The sequence below is a fragment of the Vigna angularis genome, chromosome 4, assembly GCF_016808095.1.
Source record: "Vigna angularis cultivar LongXiaoDou No.4 chromosome 4, ASM1680809v1, whole genome shotgun sequence".
In the NCBI taxonomy this organism is placed as follows: domain Eukaryota; kingdom Viridiplantae; phylum Streptophyta; class Magnoliopsida; order Fabales; family Fabaceae; genus Vigna; species Vigna angularis.
In genome coordinates this window covers 18,663,270-18,683,325 of record NC_068973.1, presented here as the reverse complement: position 1 = coordinate 18,683,325, position 20,056 = coordinate 18,663,270, and positions in this window count along the sequence as shown.

The window sequence follows — 20,056 nt, the reverse complement described above, 5'->3', positions numbered from 1 at the left end:
TTGTTGGTAAAGCTACTCGACATAATAATCCTTTTTAAATTCAAATAGAACGTCCAAATTTTTATGGGCTTGATAAATGCTGTTAGAAACGAAGAGATCCATGTCATATACTGACACCACTCGACGTCCAGGTATATGGGAAAAGACGGTTGGCAGGACATGATAAATGCTACGTTAAAACAAAGAATGTAATTGAACACTTTAATGTTACATCATTACATTGATATACCATTGCACTATTTTTTTTTCTTTACAACACCAATAGTACGCCTATTGGTAAAGTACTCGACGTATTATTAATAGAAAGAGTTTTGAAATGAAGAGGTTAACGTATTATTGTCAGCCAGATTACTCCCTTTTTATTTCTTTTTCCTTTAAACCAACAATAAATGTCTAATTTCTTGGGCATGTGACGTATTATTCGTTAACCAAACCCAAAGGTTGCTCCCTTTTTTTATTTATCCTTTTTAAATTCAAATAGAACGCAGTTGGTTGGGCTTGATAAATGTTGTGTTAGAAACAAAGAGATCCACGTCTTATACTGACACCACTCGACGTCCAGGTATATGGGAAAAGACTGTTGGCAGGGCATGATAAATGCTACGTTAAAACGAAGAGATACATGTCAAATATTGACACCACTTGATGTCCACGTTATTTGGGAAATACATAGGAACGTCATTTTTCCTTCAGTATTCGACGTAAAATTATTTGAAGGATTTCTAGAAGAAATCCATTATTACGTATGTTCATAAATGGAAACGAAACAAAGGAAAAACATAATAACACTAAACATAGGAAAAAAATGAAAATCAAACCACGAAAAGATGAGCAGGATTGTTTAAATGTAGAAATATTTTTGTGAATGGAGGTTGTAGCGTTTTGAAAGGGTGCAAAATCCAAATCTTTCAACCTTTTTCTTTGTTTCTCTATCACTCTTTCAAGCTCTTCGTCATGACACACTCTTTCAAGCTCTTCGCCATGACGAAGAATCAAACCACAAGGAAATTACTCGCTTTGGTGAACTTGAAAGAGATGATAGCGAAACAAAGAAGAAAGTTAACAGATTGTTACGAGATATTTGGACGTCCGCTATAGAGTCTGTTTTAAATTCATAAGTGTTATAAATGGATGTCTACAGGATATCTAAGGCTCCGAAAAAAGGAATGACTATTGGGAAAGGCCTGATGTGGGTGACCTTTGGCTTCAATTAAAAGGCAGTCCGAAGGCAAAGGTCACTCCTTTTTTTTTCTTTTTCCTTTTTAAATACTCATAGAACGTCGTACTCTAGGGACTTCGACGTGAAAGGTGTGTGAGAATTCATTTTGTGCTGTTACCAGAGGTTTTGAATTGAGTCTATAAATGTAATGCTTAACTCTATACAATTTGCACAGTTTGATCATTTTTGAATATAATAACTCCTTTTTTTTATTTTTATCTTTTATTCTTTTTCCTTTTTAACCTCCTATAACACGTTGATTTTGAAAATATTCGACCTCCTCTATAGGGTCTATTTTTGAAATTCCTTGAAGGAGTTTACGAATTTTATGAATGGAAGTTGTAGCGTTTTGAAAGGCCTTGGAGTTGTTACAAGTTAACACAAAGAAACCTTGGAGTTGTTACAATAAATTTTATAAATGGATATCATAATAAATAATTACTGTTGGGAAAAGCCTGATATGGGCTTCAATAATAAAAGACAGTCTACTTAAATGATATATGGAAAAATGCAGTTTGCGACTAGAAACGAAGAGGTTGACGTCAATTTCTTCAGACTTCCATAGTGTCCTTTTGGTTTAATTCTTTTTTCTTTTAATCCAACAATCCAAAAATAGAGGATTCTGATGAAGAGTCTACTGAAGAAGATTCTAGGAAGACGTCTAAATCATAATATGGTCTTAAAGTCATAGTATTAAGTTGTGATGTCCTTTTTTATCATGTGTTCTTTTTTTTATGGCATTTTATTCGTTGGTTTAAAAGAAAAAAAAAATTATTTCTAGCAAAAAAACGTCGAATTGGTGAAAGAGTTCAACATTCTTTGGTTGGTTTAAAAGAAAAAAGAAAAAAGAAAAAAAAGAGGGACTGAGGTTATTGTTAACGTTGCTTGTTCTGTTATGGGACGTTGAACTTTGACGTTATACGCTTCCTCCGCTTAATTAAATGTCGAAGCCACGAGTACAAGGACGTTTTTTTCGTTTGGTTTAGAAGAAAAAATTAAAAATATAATTTCTGGAAATTAAAACGTCGAACGCGAAGAAGAATTCGACGTTTTGTGGTTGGTTTAAAAGAAAAAGAAAAATTAATAAAAATGGAACAACGTCTTAGCTAGTATAAGACTGACATTTTATGGGTTGATTTAAATGAAAAATTAACAAATAACTGTTAGCTATAATATACAACGTCCTTCTTTTGTTACGGTTGACATCATATTAATTAAATCAATATTTAGTATTTATTTATTTTGTATTGGACGTCGCGTATTTCCTTTTGGGCGTTATGTGATTACGATCATCACGTCCGAACCCCAACTTGTTCGACGTTCTATATTGTTTTAAACGTCGACCCCATAAAGTGTGTGACGTTATGTTTGGTTTATAAGAGAAAAAAAAATAAAGAATAAAAAAGGGATTTAGTCTTTGGCTTCATGCTGGCATATAAAACGTCGAATATTTGTCGTGGTTGACGTCAAATGTGGGTAGCAGTAATATTGCTGGAAGCAAACCAATATTTCGTTATTTTTTTATTTTAAATTGAACGTCAGATGTTTCTTAAGTTGACGTTATGTGATTCTAAGGTCATTGTTTTACGTCGATCTGGGCCTTATTTTACGTTAATACATTTTAGATTACGTTGATATGCTCCTTGTTTGACGTTAATATATTTTAGACGATGAACTGTTTTAGTAAATGATGTGGAGCGATTCATTTTATTTACGAAAATGCCACCGGTCATTTATAACGTTGGATATTGCGTTATTCAACGTTGACCGCGTCACGTTATACGCTGTTTTTGTATTAGTGTGTGTACACAAGACATCGAAGATTCCTTCCTCGAAATTGGGGATGATGTAGTGTGCAGACCACGTAATTGGGAAGAAGTATATGACCAAGTTAGGAACATTGATGTTGTCTTCGGAAAACATAAAAAGAAGACCATTGAGAAAAACATTTGGAAAAAGCGATCAATATTCTTTAATCTTCCATATTGGAGTAAACTTGATGTACGACATTGCATATATGTGATGCATGTTGAAAAATGTATGTGATAGTGTTGTTAGGGCTTTACTAAACGTTAAAGGAAAGAAAAGAGATGGAGTGAAAGAACGACAATACTTGGTTGACATGGGAATCCGTTCTGAGTTACATCTGCAATCCATAGGAAGACGCACCTATCTTCCTTCAACTTGTCACACTCTTTCAAAAAAAGAAAAATAATTTTTTTAATGTTTACATAATGTGCAGGTTCCACAAGGTTATTCATCGATTATTAGTAGCCTTGTTTCTATGAAAGATTTGAAGTTAGTTGGTTTATAGTCTCACGATTGTCATGTCTTAATGCAACAACTTTTACCAGTAGCTATTCGAGCCATATTACCTGCTTCTGTTAGAGGTATTCTCACACGTTTGAGTTTGTTTTGCAATGCCATTTACAAGAAAGTTGTTGATCCTTGATAGTTAGATGATTTGCAAAATGAGGGCATCAGACTATTGTGCCAATTGGAAATGTATTTCCCACCCTCATTTTTTGATATCATGGTTCATTTGATTGTCCATCTAGTGAGAGAAATTCGAATATGTGGGCCGGTTTTCTTGAGGTGGAGGTACCCGGTTGAAAGATACATGAAGATCTGATGGAAGACCATCTAAGACACACATTGGACCTCTTACTAGAGCCATGGCAAAGAGGATTCAAGAGGAAGAAGGATCACCTACCATTTTGCTTCTATGGAAGGTAATTTACATTAATCCTTCTTCCCATAATTAACAACACATTTTTCTTTGCTTTGTAGGATTAATAAAATTGGAGGGAGCAGCTGCCAGCACATCATTTGAGCACGTGAAAAGAGAGACTTGGAGGGAGAAGCTTGCTGCCAAAGCTATCAAAAAGCTCAGCCAATAACCTAGCTAGCCCAGCGTTTCAGAATATGTGTTGTTTCACGTGTGCTGCTGAGTTGGAATGATGCATGTTTGAAGCTGAAGCAAATTGGCGCCTTTTCCTTTAATTTCATTTGCTTTTGGATTGAATTTCATTTCAGATTTGAGGCTCTTATCTTCCTATAAATAGGAGACCTCTTCCCCCTTTTGTAGTCACTTTTGAGCTTAGTCTAATTGATGTAGAAATGAAATTCCAGCTTACCTTTGCTCTTGAGTCAACCCAATTCTTCACTTTCTTTCTCCTTACCTCTAGCTTCCTTCCAAAGTAGGAAGTCCCTCTGAGCTGAGAGGTTCTAACCCACTCCATTCTTCACTGAACCCATACCATTCTCTACATCTATTTCAGAATTCCGCTGCATTCATTCTGCTCACTGGAACGTTTGCTGTTTGGCTTCCTGGTTCGATGAGTATCACCCAAAGCAAGCTTCCATCAAGATCTTAAAGGGATATGTTAAGAATCAATTGACACCAGAAGCTTCGATTATAGAGTGCTACATTGCAGAGGAAACCATTGAATTCTGCTTAAGTTATATGCCAAGTTGAGACCCAATAGGACTTCCAAAGAAAAGACATGAAAACAGACGTGAAGGAAAAGGAGTTCAAGGAGTAAGGATTGAAAGTGTTAGTGGGAAAGAAGTTAATCAAGCTCATTTGTACATTTTAAACAACACAAAGGATGTTATTCCTTACATTTCCCAACACATTGATAAAATTAAGTCAGCACATCCACGTATGAGTGAAAAGTGGACACTTAATGAACATAAATCCTTTTTAGCTTGGTTTAAGAAAAATATTTATGCGACTCTGAATGTTTCTGAAAATCTATTGAGACTAGCTCGTGGACCTCACACTGATGTGATCACTTTCGGCGGCTATTACATAAAAAATTACTTGTTTTATTCAAAGAAGGAAAAGGATAAAAGTAGAGTTCAAAATAGTGGAGTTACCCTACAAGGTGAGGCTGTACACTTTTCCAGTTCCAAGGATAAGAATCCAATTACAACATCAATCAGTTATTTTGGAATAATACAAGAAATTTGGGAAATTGATTATGTCACTTTTAGAGTTCCAGTTTTCAAGTGTAAATGCGTTGATAGTAATTCTGGTGTGGTGACAGAAGACCTCAGATTGACTTTGGTGGATCTTAACAAAATGAGTTACACGGATGAACCATTTATTATGGCTAGTCAAGCAAGACAACTATTCTATGCCACTGACCTAGTGAATCATAAAAGGTCAGTGGTATTGGAAGGCAGAGCCATGCACACAACTGATGATGAAGACTCTCTAGATATACTTGAGACAAGCTCCTTCTCATCAAGAACCGTTGAAAATAAGGTTGATGATGTACCCGATGAAATACATGCAACTCGATGTGATCACAACGAAGGCATATGGGATAAATAGGTGTCTTAACATTGTTTTAATTACTTGTACAATTTATTTATTTTGTCTAATCTATCTAAAATTTACTAACACTTTGTAAACAGGTATGACGAGCTTTGGATCAGGTCCGACGGGAAGAGGTGGTAGATCTGTGACTCGGATGCCTGATGTCACATCCCGTTGGGTTAATGATAAACCATTGACGGTGGAGTTTGATCCCCGAACATTTGTGCCTATTGGGGCACATGCAACATCGTTTAGGAGTTACTTGGGCGTGATGACAAAATATCATGTCCCTATTGTCGCTACCTGTTGGGATGATGTCCCACAGGTTGACAAAAATCTACTATGGCAGGATATTTTGGTATGTTTAAGATGTTTTACTTCCATCATTGACTTATTTTTGTTGATCATGCTTTAACATTAATTTTGTTTTTAACAGGAAAATTGGGATATCCCTAATGATGAGAGGATAAGGAAGAAGATTTTATCCCATATTGCAGTCCGATGGAGGGACTTCAAAACGAGAATGACACGCCAATACGTCTTTGGTTCTAAACAGAACGACACTCCTTGTACAAAATATAAAATAACTGAGGAGGAGTAGGTGTAGTTTAAAGAATCTAGACTTACTCCTGAATGGCAGGTATGTTTTTTAATATTTTGCTCTAGTCATACAAGATGTTAATTTGTGATTTATGCTTAATGATTTTCATTTTTTCATAGGTGAAAAGGATAGCCGCCCAGCAGAGGTAGAAGCTTAATGATACACCACACGTACTGTCACGTGGTGGTTATGGGTTATTAGAGAAAAAGATGAGAAAACCTCATGCTAAGGAGTTAGGTCTTGAGTCACCTGATCTAGCACCTCCACCAGCTAGACATGAATTGTGGAAGGCTGCACGGACAAAGTCCAATGGCCAGTTTACATCCCAGTCTACTCAGGAGATATCCCAGAGAATTGTAAGTGGAAACTTTTAACTAATTACCATAGTTCATAAAAAAATTATGTAACAAACTTTTTAATGTGTTTAACTTCATTATGATATGCAGGATGACTTGGTTGACCAACAGAGTCAAGGCACATTTGTGGCACAAGGTATGGAGGACCTCCTAGTAGCAGCCACAGGTCAGCTAGATCGTCCAGGTCGTGTGCATGCTGTAGGAGGAGCTACTGGATTGAGGGACTACTTTGGCCCTAAACGAAGAAGCATAGAAGCCGTGACTCAGGAAATGGTTAATAGCATCAGGCAATAGGTGCAAGTCGAATTAGAGGAAAGCATGGGTGAACGCTTAAGAACGCTCGAAAAAAAACTCGCAATGATCACCCAACAACAGATACAACAACAACAACAACATCAACAACAACAACAAGAGCAACAAAAACAGTCACAGCAGGAGGATGCCCCTATAGATGATCCTACTGCACCTCATGTGAGCACAAAAGGCTCATGCTCTACTGCAGATCGTACTGATTACAATATTCAGTATGAGTTTTTGGTTGATGAGGATCCTCCGCGCGTAGTGGCCGTGGGACGACAAATTGCAGGAGGCCAGACCATTCATTGTGCTCCTTTATTGCCCACTCACGCACGAGTAACGATTGATGATCCAAGAGACCCCCAGGCTCGAGTGCCAATGCCTATATCTGAAATCCAATTTGTGGGGGAGGCCTTAGGCACATTTATAGCTTGGCCTAAGGCTATCATGATGCCATATTTCGGCCCACCAGCGGTATTATATTCTTCTTTTTATTATCTTAAATCTTCAAGTTATAATTAAATGATTCCTAACTTTTGTAAATGTGAGTTACAGGTCTACCATCCTGAGAAACAACCAATGGCTCAATCCTGTATCCATATTGACCTCGTGATTAAATAAGTTGAGAAAAGGAGCAATAGAGCTGCTATGGGAGTTAAGAACATTTCGCCACGAGTGCCATGTTCCATTGTATATTAATTTTGATGATGCATATGAGATCATTGGTGGAGAAAAAACGTTGAACATTGCATGCATACAACTATGGTGCATGTAAGTTTTTTATTTTTTATTTTCCAATTTGTATATTAGTATTATTACATTTTAATAAATATACTTAACTTTATTCATATAGGTACAAGGACACCATCGTAGTGGAATCAGGTCGGGCGTCAATTTATGGCTTTCTTGAACCTCAGACCATTCAACCATCTAGAAACACATTAGATTCCAGAAAATGATATATTCAAACATGGATGACTGATTCTAACAGAGAGATATATATCGTGCCATACATTGATGCGTATGTGTTTCCCAATATTGTCAACTTTTATCAAATTTTAATCAATAAACTCACTAGGTTTTGGTACATGATAGGAGCCATTGGCAACTCATGGTGATCATTCCCAAAAAAACACAAGTTGTATGGTTTTGTTCTCTTCATAGGAAGATGAAAACGGAGTTGAAGTCCTTGATACAAACATAAGTATTACATTCATTCTTATCAATTCATTATGATATTAATATATTAACTTATGTTTCTAATGTTTCAAATTTGTTTAGAGTTGTGACTAGGACCAGAGGTCAACAACTTGAAATTATATATCCTAAGGTTGAAATTCGTTGATCTTTAACCTTTAATTTTCGTAGTCAAATTTAAACCATTACATTTGACTAAGTTCTTTCACATGTTTAGTGTAATAAGCATAATGATTCCTGGGCATGTGGCTACTACATCATGTCATGGATAAAGGCAATCATCCGAGCAGAAATCAGAGGGGAATGGACTGAGGTAGAAATTTACATTTGAAAATCTTACAAATATTAATAAACTTTTGACATTAAAATGAATATAGTAGTAAAGTTTCCTTGATTTTGCAGCGGTTCAACACTACCTCTTCATTGTCCACTTCAATAATAAAGACGATAAGAGAGGATTGGGCAGGATATTTGAATAAACATTTTAAATAGCTATAGCTTTAGGTTTTTCCTTTTCATGATAGTAGCATTTTCTTGTGCAGCTTTAAAATTGTTAATAGATTATTGTGATTAGATGAATACTGTGAATAGATGAATGAAAAATTGGGTTCTTTTAAGTTTTGATGATAGCATTAGCGTCTTTTAGTTTTACTATTTAATTGGAATTGATGAATTGATGATAGCATGGTTTAAATTAATTAATTCTGTGAATATATATGAATTGAAAAACTGGTTTCTGTATTTTAGGTTTGGTTAAATGCGCTAAACCAAATAAAATTAAAAAAAAAACACTGAAGGTAACGTTGAAGTATACATTGTTCGACATTCATACAACGACAATAACGTCACATATCGACAAGTTCGACGTTAAAATTACGTCCTTTCCCTTATACGTGACGTCAAATATTCCTTTAAATATAAATATTTATTCAAATATTACTCAAAAATTGATGTCCTCTTTGAACTTCGACGTGAACATTACGTCCATTATCTTCCATAGCGACGTCAACTTTACGTCAGTTCCCTCGTACATTAGAAGAGAAATCTTACTATAAATATAAATATTTATTCAAATATTAGACGTCATTCTCTTTACTAGTGGACGTAACCTCACGTCGTTGCACAAAATCGACATTATGATTACGTCAATTCTCGATCCACTCGACGTCAAATTGTTCTAGTAACGTCGTCCAGTGATATTCGACGTAAAATGAAGCCAATGCCTACGTAATTTCTATTTCCCTTTCAATTTCGTAAGCTAAATGTTTCGATATGTTCGATGCTTCTAATAATAATTGAGAGAAGAATAATTTTCTCTAAGAAATGCATGTACAGTAAATAATAAAGAGAGGAAATAAAAAATTATTAAAGTGGCATATAGGATAAAACGTGGAGAGAGACTCGCGTGTGGGAGCAGCGAAGACTCTAGAGACCTTCATAGCATAGGCGCGATCTGGAGAAGCAGAAGTAGGGCGCGAGAAAAGAGAGAGAGCAAGACCCAAGGATAGAAGAAGAAGGGAAAGGTAAGAACATTAACACTCAATATTATTTTTGTAATGTACTCAAAGAAAAAGGGGGGAGGAACCCTAGATATATAGGGTTCCTGAAACACAAAAGAAAAAAGAGGGATTTTGGTAGAAAATCCCTAACCCAAAACAGAAAAACTAACCCTAACAACCAATTGCTCCTATTAAGGAACAATAACCCTAAAGCAGAGAACCTTAATAGTCTCCCCTCAAGCTAGATGGTGTATACTGACTAATCCAAGCTTGGGGATGATAGATATGAAACGAACACGGTGAGGAAACTTAGTGAAAATATCGGCGAGCTGTTCTTCCAATCGAATAGGGAGGAGATGCAGAAGTTTCGCTTGAATCTTTTCTCTCAGAACATGATAGTCTAGTTCAATGTGTTTGGTCTGTTCGTGGAAACTCTCGTTGTGTGCTATATGCCTGGCAGAGTTTTTGTCGCAGTAGAGAACAACGATAGCAATAAGTTGAATGTGAAGATCCTGTAAAAGGTAGTGAAGCCACTGAATTTCACATACGGTGGCAGCAAGAGCATGATACTGAGCTTCTGTTTAGGATCTCGAAACAGTACTCTATTTCTTCAACTTCCATGAGATAGGGAGGAACCTAGGAAGATGCTAAAATCTCTGATGGATCTTCTGGTGTTGGGATAAGTAGCCCAATCAGAATCACTAAAGACTTTTATTTGGATGTCAAAGTCAGTAGCAAATAAGAGTCCTTCTGAAGGGCTGGACTTTATGTATCTTAAAACATGGTGCAAAGCCTGATAATGGTGACTGGTAGGTTCCTGCATAAACTGACTTAGAAGATTGATAGTAAAACACAAATCAGGTATAATGTTAGTAAGATAGAGCAACTTCTCAATCAATCTGCTATAAAAACTAGGATTATCCAAGTAATTTTCAGTTTTGTACAAAGAATATGTGTTGCTCAAAAAAGGGGTAGAACAAGGCTTGCTTCCCATCATTCTTGTTTCTTCAAGGATGTTAAGAGCATAGTTTCTTTGACAAAGATGTATGCCCCTCTTAGATCTAGCAACTTCAAATCCTAGGAAGTATTTGAGTTCTCCTAGATCCTTTATATGAAATTGATGATGTAGAAGAGTCTTTATGTGAGTAATTTCAGCTATAGAGTTCCCTGCCAAAACAATATCATCTACATACACAAGGAAGGTAGTGGAATTTGTAGGTGTTCTTTTGATGAAGAGAGAATGATTAGATTTTGATTGGATGTAATTTTTAGAAATGAGAAAGGTAGATAGTTTGTCAAACCATTGCCTACTGGCCTGTTTTAGGCCATAGAGAGATTTAGTCAGTTTTGTAGGAATCAGCGAGTCGCGCAGCGGAATAAAAAGAGATTTTAAAAGTGGAAAGCATGTAGCGATCAATAAACAAGATATAATGGTCAGTTTTAAAATTTGATTTTCTTAGAGAAATTTTATCAAACAGTTGGTGTGCTAAAAATTTAAAGAGTGTAGGATTCAAGAAAATCAACACAGAAATTTTATCCTGGTTCGAATCAAAAGATTCTACATCCAATCATTAATCACTATGAATAGTGATTAACCTTTTTCACTAAAAATATTGTTGTACAGATTACAAGATATGAAATGAGCAAAGAATAGAAAACACCTTCCTTCGACAAACGAAGGGAAGAACCTTCCTTCGACAAACGAATCCGGAAGAACCTTCCTTCGACAAACGAATCCGGAAGAAAACTTCTCAGTCAACTTGAAGAGAACCGCTCCGACCTTAGACCCACTAAGCGCGAGCTTCTCCTATTAACAAGACTTGACAAGAGCACATTATCACTTGAGAAATTCCTCAAAAAATCTCCATATTCTCAAATGGCATAGATAACCCACTAAAGGTTTGGTAAAGAGTATATATATCCTAGAGGTCAGAATTTAAAAAGACAACTCCCAACTACTAGTGATAATCGATTATTGTAAGTAATAATCGATTATCTGTTTCCATTATGGAGTTTTAAAAAAGTGATAATTGATTATCTTGAGGAATAATCGATTATCTGCGAGACTTGGGCAGTACTGACTCAGACTAGAATAATCAATTATTCTGAGCAATAATTGATTATTTGCGCGAGTAATGGTTTTCCAAATGAGCTCGTGATAATCGATTATTACACTAAATAATCGATTATCTGCGTCAACTTTCTAAAGACAGGAAACCTTCTAAGTGTTTACATTATCAAAGTTATTCCTATTAGAATTGATTCTACAGAAATTCTTTTAAATAAATTTCAAGTAAAGTCTTCAAGTTCTTCACTTTGTACCATCATCAAAATCATTATCTACAAGACACCAATGCTCCACACTGGTAATAAGTTTGCAAACCTGTCCTTTACTGTTAGCATCTAGACCAGATGGAGGTTCCATATACACATCTTCATTTGGGTCCCCATGTAGAAAAGCATTATCCACATCAAGTTGGTGTAGGAACCAGTTCTTTTTGGCAGCAAGGGCTAGTAACAATCTGACAGAGGTAAGCTTAGCAACAGGAGAAAAAATGTCCATAAAATTTATTCCTTCTTGTTGAGTATAGCCTTTTGCCACCAAACAGGCCTTATATCTTTCCACAATACCATAAGCTCTATGTTTAATTTTGTAAACCCATCTACACCCAATAGGTTTCTTTTCAGGAGGAAGTTGAGTTAAAAACCAGGTGCCATTGTCCTGTAAGGCTTTAATTTCCTTTGGCATAGCATCTGTCCATTATGGACTATTTCTAGTTTCATCATATGAATTGGGTTCATTGATGGCAGTTAAAGCCAAGGTGTATTTTAAGTTTTTTTTTCATACAAAGACCCATAAGATAAAACATTAGAGATAGGATAAAGAGTTTTCAAACCGTTTTTGATACATAGAGATGTGGATGAAGGCTGGTTAGCTTCAAGAATGTAATCTTTCAAGTATTCAGGAGTTCTTTTAATTCTGTTGGACTTTCTTTGGCTGTGAACTTCCTCATTCTCCATAGGGTAGGTGTTTTCAGCACTGGTATTGATATTCTCAATGGCGTTTTGTCCATTTCTGCCATTCTCAGCCAAGTTTTGCTTGCTCAAAGAATCACAATTGTAGGACATATCATTAAGAAAAGACATTCTATCTTCTTCGGTACTATGAGCTTCTTTATTGTTTTGTTCAGTTTTGTATGGAAAACATCCTCATAAAATATCACATTTCTGCTTATAAAGATTTCCCTAGTGTTAATGTTAAGAATAATGCAACCCTTCATACCATTTTTATATCCTAGAAAAATACCTTTTCGAGCTCTAGAATCAAATTTACTTATGTTATTTTCAAATGTAGAAGCAAAGCACAAACAGCCAAAAACCTTTAAGTTTAGATAGGTAGGAGGGTTATCATATAACACATCAAAAGGAGTTCTTCCATTAATAACAGGAGACGAAAGCCTATGCATTAAGTATATGGCATGGGACACAACATAAGACCAATAAGCATAGGGAATGTTAGATTGAAAAAGTAAACTACGAGTTATATTCAATATATGTTGGTGTTTTCGCTTCATAACAGAATTCTGTTGTGGGGGGTTTCAACAAAACTAGTTTGATGTTCAATGCCATGAGAATCATACATATTAGAACAATTAAACTCAGGCCCATTATCAGCTCTAATGATCTTAATGGTTTTGTCAAATTGAGGTTTAACTTTAACAATGAAACTCTGCAGTAAATACCTAGCTTGACCTTTATTTTGCGTAAGAAAAGCCCATGTGTGTCTACTACAATCATCAACTATGGTGAGAAATTTTTATGCCCATCAATAGAGAGAATGGAGATGGGTCCCCATATATCACAATGTATAACTTCAAAACAATTAGCTGAAACATAAACACTTTTAGGAAAGGGCAATTTGTAGTGTTTGGCATAATGACATATATCACAAGCATCATTAGAAGCAGTTTGAACATAAGGAAAATTCTTGCATATCTTTTTAACAATTTTGTGTCTAGGATGGCCTAACCTATAATGCCATAAGTTTATGTTTACATGTTCATAGGAGAAAACAAATTTAATAGGTAAATCTTGGTCAAAGACAGGGAAAGATTGCAAGTAGTAGAGACCCTTGTAGACATTAGCACATCCAAACATCTTTAAAGTAGAGTTATCATGTATTTGAAACAGCTTAGAAGAACAGGTCAGTGTGTAGTGTATGTACCTAGTTAAACTTTGGATAAATATTAGGTTGAGAGAAAATTTAGGTATGTATAAAACATTAAAGATAATAAAATCTCTTGAAAATTGAACAGTTCCAGCATAATGGGCAGTGACAATGTCATTATTCGGTAGCCTAACATCTATAGGTTTAATCTTATGGAAAGTGACAAAGTTGTTTTTGTCATGGGTCACATGATCAATGGCCCTTGTGTCCACAATCCAGGAAAACATACATTGTTTGTCTTCTATGGTGTTTCTCTGAATTTGACTGATGTTGTGAGAAGAGTTGTCAACCTTTTCTATCATCTATAGTATTTCTGCATTTACTCTAAAGTAAAAGTATTAGGAGCAAGATTAGTGTTGATCTGGACAGAGTTATAATGTGACTCTACAGAGGCATAATTGATAGAATTCCATTCATTATGTCCTCCCTTTTCTTGGTTTTTGTTATCCCCCTTTTTGTACCAAGGTGGATATCCATGTATGGAGTGACATTCATCCACTGTGTGGTTCATCTTATGGCAGTAGGAACATTGTTTCCCATATAGTTAAGATTTCTTCCTCTTCCTCTTCCTTGATTGCGAGGCCCATTTCCACGCCCATTAGGTTTCCAACTCTGATAATTTCTCTACTAATTTTGCTTGTCAGTAGTGTTAGCAAGGACCTTAATCTCAATATTCTGGTTGTTGATTACATAATCATGTCTTTCTTGCCTCTCTTGTTGTATGACGAGGGAAACGACACGGTTAATACTAGGGAGGGGTTTCCATGAGCAAAATCTATGTTCTCACAGTTTTGTAGCAATCACTCAAACCTTTCAAGAAGCAAACAACATGCTCCATTTCCCTGTATTTGTGGAAAATCTTGGACAAATCACAGCCACAAGGAACTTTACATGTGCAACAAGGTATGGGTCTAAGAGACTCCAATTCTTCCCATAATATCTTTAGATTAGTGAAAAAATGACTAACCATTCTTTCTCCCTTTTTGATGGAGTGTATCTCATGAAGCAAATCAAATATCTTGAAGTAGTCCCCTTTAGAATATCTTTCTTTAAGTTCTTCACACAGCTCCTTTGCATCCTCCACATATATAACACTTTCTCTAATCTGAGATGAGAGAGTCTTGATGATCCAGGAAAGCACCATCATATTGCACCTCTCCTAGGAATAAAAAAGAGGGTAATCTCTCTAGGGTCTTTTGATCCCCCCATCAATGAATTTTAACTTGTTCTTGGAGAGTAGAGCTCTTCTCATGTTTCTACTCCAAGAAGCATAATTGGTCTTATTAAGGACCTGAGAAATGAGAGTAAGGCCAAGATTCTCTCTTGGGTGTAGATAGAAAGGGCTGGAAGGGTTGTTGGTCTGGTCTGTGTGTTCCATGGTTCAAGAACTACAAAGAGAATAGGAAAGAAACCAAGAATAGAGCGTAGCAGAGGCAAAACAGGTATTATGCCTACTCTGATACCATATTAAAGTGGCATATAGGATAAAACGTGGAGAGAGACTCGCGTGTGGGAGCAGCGAAGACTCTGAAGAAGAGAAAGGTAAGAAAATTAACACTCAATATTATTTCTATCTTGTACTCAAAGAAAATCGGGGGAGGGGGGGCGGGGGGAGGAACCGTAGATATATAAGGTTCTTGAAACACAAAAGAAAGAAGAGGGAATTTGGTAGAAAATCCCTAACCCAAAACAGAAAAACTAATCCTAACAACCAATTGCTCCTATTAAGGAACAATAAGCCTAAAATAGAGAATGTTAATAAAAATATTCTCATAATGTAAAATCATACTCAAACGTATAAGAGAAACCTCAAGAAAATCATAAGCACTGACGTAATGTTATATTAGTAAGATAGAAAATTTAAGATAATTGATACTAATAAAATAGTTCTTTTTAAGATTTAGAGCTTAGAGTTAAGCTTTAATATTTGTTATTCCAACTTTAAATTAGATGATGTATATTGATTATTCCAACTTAGAATAGTTTTGAAGGATTAATGATAGAAATTTTTTTGTAAAATCATTCACAAGTTCGTAATATGGCCATATAAGGAAATGATGAAAAAGATTGGTTTGAAGATTACCAAAAAGTACATGAAAATCAATGTTAATGTGTTTTGTATATTTGTGAAAGTTAAGATTATGCGTTGTATGACAGATTGTCTAATTGTCATTATACAAAACAAAATAAGTAGTTGGTTGAACTTGAATACTCTTTAATAAGATAACTTAGCTATTGTAATTTGCAAGTGATGCTGGAAAGATCATGATATTTTGCCTAAAATATGAAACTATGTTTTTTTTCTTTGATTTCCAGAAAATGAGAGATGATCTTAGAAAAATATAGTACGTAGTGGTTGAGCATCTAGTGTTAGGATAAGAGGTCCCATCTAAATAGTGAAAACCTTTATAATAATAAGCTTTAAACATTTTCTCCCCCTTTTTTATCATAATTAAAAAGCTGTGTTTCATGTTCTCCCCCTTAATAAAAACATTTATGCATAAAATATAATTCAAAATTAAAGATTTATTCAAACATACACAATAGGAGATTTAAAGCATATGATTTTAGGATAAAGAACTTTTTTTTTGAAAAAAAAAACATACTTTGAACCATACCATGTAAGAATTTTAAAGGATAGAAAATATGGCTAAATTTTCAAAAATGCTCAAAAATGCACAAAATGAAAAAAAAAATGAAATCCTAAGAGTATTCTAAAATTTCTAGATCTCTTCTAATGTTTACCGCTTTTGAGATATCTCCAAATTCGTTGTGTAACGATATTTTGTTGAGATCTTCGTCTTGGGGATTGTCATCACTCTTCTCTTCATTTGTTGTCTTTGTTAACTCTTCAAAATTACCTGCATCAGATTTATCTAACTCAAGAGGTTTTGCCTCAAGGTCTACAATTTCATCAAAGACAACATGCTTGAAATAAATTTTTCTAAAAAAAATAAAAATAAAAATAAAAATTAAAAGTTAAACATTGTCCTTTGGGTTATAAAAAAAATCATTTTACAACCCAAACATATCTACCACTTGGAACACCATAATGCTTAATTTTACATTTATTTGAACTGTGACCCCTTTTCATACAATAAAAGCATGATACAAAGTTTGTGTTCCTATAAGTTGTTCCCTTTTCTACCCATGTTCTACGCGTTCTATTATTATGTTTATTTTTAATTTTAGGAACATACTTATTTTTAACAACCTTATTTTCGATATTTTACTACATTCTCCTAAGGTTGTGTGTTCTAGTAGTTTCTTAAAATTTTCGCAAGAAGCACATTCATCACTACTAGTAAATTTACCTTTTTCAAAAAATAAAAAATTATTTTTCAAATCTTTATTTTCTTCAAAAATATTTTCAAAATTTAATTTAAAATTTTTGAAATCCTTCTTCAATTTCTTATGAGCTTTATCTAATTTTTCAGATTCCACTATTAAAGCAGCATAAGTTTCATGCAATTCATCTTCACTAATTTGACTATAATTATCAGAATCGCTAGATGTACTTACTTGGCTTCCAGCGTCGTCGTTCACCACTAAACAAATGTTTGCTTCTTCATCAGATTCGCTCAAGTCGGAAATTGTTTCGTTGTCATCGTCCCATGCGATGTAGGCTTTCTTTTTCTTGAAGTTTTTCTTTTCCTTTATTTCTTCATTCTTCTTTTGATTTGGGCAGTCCGCTTTTAAGTGCCCCCTTTCTCCGCAACCATAACATTTATAGTGTGAGGAAGATCCTTGATTTTCTTTCTTTTCGAATTTTAATCTTCCTTTTTCTTTTGATTTCATGAACCTGTTGAGCCTTTTTATCACGAGTCTCAAATTTTCTTCATCTTCTAAGTCTTCATCTTCCATTTTATTCTTGATCCTTTCTACCTCAGATTTTAAGGCTAGACTCTTTTTCTTGTTTTTGCCATTGCTTCTTCTTCATCTAGTCTTCCAAGGTCAACTTCATGCTCTCTCAACTTTCCAAATAATGCCGCCATAGTCATTATGTTGAGATTTTGTGACTCAAAAATTGCAGTCACTTTCGGTTGCCACGACCTGTCTAAAGATTTCAAAATTTTTATATTAATTTCATCATTTTCGAAAGACTTACCTAGTCCAATGAGATGATTACCAGTGTTGGTGAAGCATTTCTAAACGTTTGAAATTGTTTCTCCTTGCTTCATCCTGAGCATTTCGTATTCCTGGATCAATGTATTCTTTCTAGCTCTCTTTACGTCATCTATACCTTCGTGGGTTACTCTCAGCACTTCCCACATTTCTTGAGCATTCTTACAAATAGAGATCCTGTAAAACTCGTCAACGGTTAAAGCAGATGAAATAATGTTCCGAGCTTTTACATCGTTTTGAAACCTTTTCTTTTCTTCAGCAGTCCACTGAACACGGGGCTTTGGTTCCTGCATATTGTCAGTAGGAATAGACGGACCAAATGCAACAACTTCCCAAATATCACAATCAATAGACTCAATAAATATTTGCATTCTAACCTTCCAGAATGCATAATTTTCACCTGTGAATAGAGGTGGTCTATTGATAGAAGCACCCTCTGCAAAAGTTTCATATGATCCTGCCATTTGAATAACTATCAAATCAAGCTCTGATGCCAATTGTCAAAGCGGCTGCAGCGAAATGGTTAGCATGGGATAACAAACCAAGAGGGTTTTTAATAAGAAGGTGTGCCTTTTAATTTCTACTCAATTAAACTTACCAAGCAAATAATAAAGACAAATAAAGAGAGTAAGGTTGAGAGAAATTTGCACAAATGATTTTATCCTGGTTCGGATCTTACCAATCCTACATCCAGTTGCTTATCTCAAAACAAGATAAATAGTTCACTACTCACAAAACAATTACAAATTACAATCACAAAGAAACAATTTGTAAAAGTTTAGAAACCACCTCTCTTGATACCATAAGAGATGAACCTGCACCTCCTTTGAGTCTTCACAAAGGATGAACACCTCCTCCGAATACTTCATGAAGGATGAACTTCCTCTTCTGAACACCTCCTTAGACACACCAAGGATGAACTAGCTATTTCCTCTATCACCGTAGCAGCACTTCACCAACTCCACAAGCACGAGTTTCACAAGATGAACAAGAACACACAAGTCTCAATGATTTCTAAGTACTAGAGCACAAGGGAAGAGTTGTTGTTGATGGATAAGGAGAGCCTATTTATAGACTCAAGCAAATACTCTTCCATTCTCCGTAACTGGTCATTTAACGCTTTTAATTGATTAATATTACTGTTAATCGATTAAAATGAGACAACGATTAGTTTTCAAAAGTCAGAAAACTCCAACGGTCATCTTTAATCGATTATTTTAAGGATTAATCGATTAACTAATCGATTAAAATAGGTATTAATCGATTATTTCTATGCCAGTTGACTTTTCAACACTTGCAACGTTTTAATCGATTAATACTTGATTTAATCGATTAAAACCGTGTGTTTTTGATTCTGAACAACGAATACAAAGTATGAAAGTAAAAGAATCAAACCTACTACAAATCTAAGTTCTAAACCTTAAACTATAATTATTACAAAAGCTTTTTATAACAAAAACAAGTCTTCAAAGGATCTTCATGAATCTTGATATATCTTGACTTGATTTGGACATCATCAAAACTTCATCTTCATCATTTTTGCTAACACTTTTAACTTATGTCAAAGTCGAAAAGAAAAAATAAAATTTGTGAAGGGTTAAAGTAGTGTTGTGAACTTCATGATGATGTCTTGTAGGTTCTTGAAGAAATTGATTAAGAAGATGAATAAAAAAAACTGATATCAGGTTTAAGTTTTATTGAGATATAATTTTCTTCCTATAAGCCTACAATAATATTTTGCATCTTGAAGAGGAGATTTAAGATAAAAAAAAGGCTTGACATCTTGAACAAGTGAACTAGAGCATGGTTTACTAATAAGCATTTGAATGTGAGCAAGAATGTCCAAGGCATACTTCCTTTGGTATAGTTGAAATCATCTCTTTAACTAAGCTACTTCAAGACAAAGGACATATTTAAACTTTCGAATATCCGTGATTTTGAAGTTGTGGTCCACAATTTTTGAATTATTCTTTCAATTTTAGTTAAGAACCACCTACAAGAATGATGTCGTCTATATACATAATTAAACTTGTGAAAGTAGTTGATGTTTTCTAAATTTTAATTGAATAAATTGAACAGAAGTTATAAAAAGAGAAAGTCTTGCAAACCACTCTAGGTTAGCTTACTTTAACCCATACAAGGATTTTGTTAGTTGACAAACTACGTTTTTTTAATGGTGTAAGGTTATAGAGACATATCATATAAAC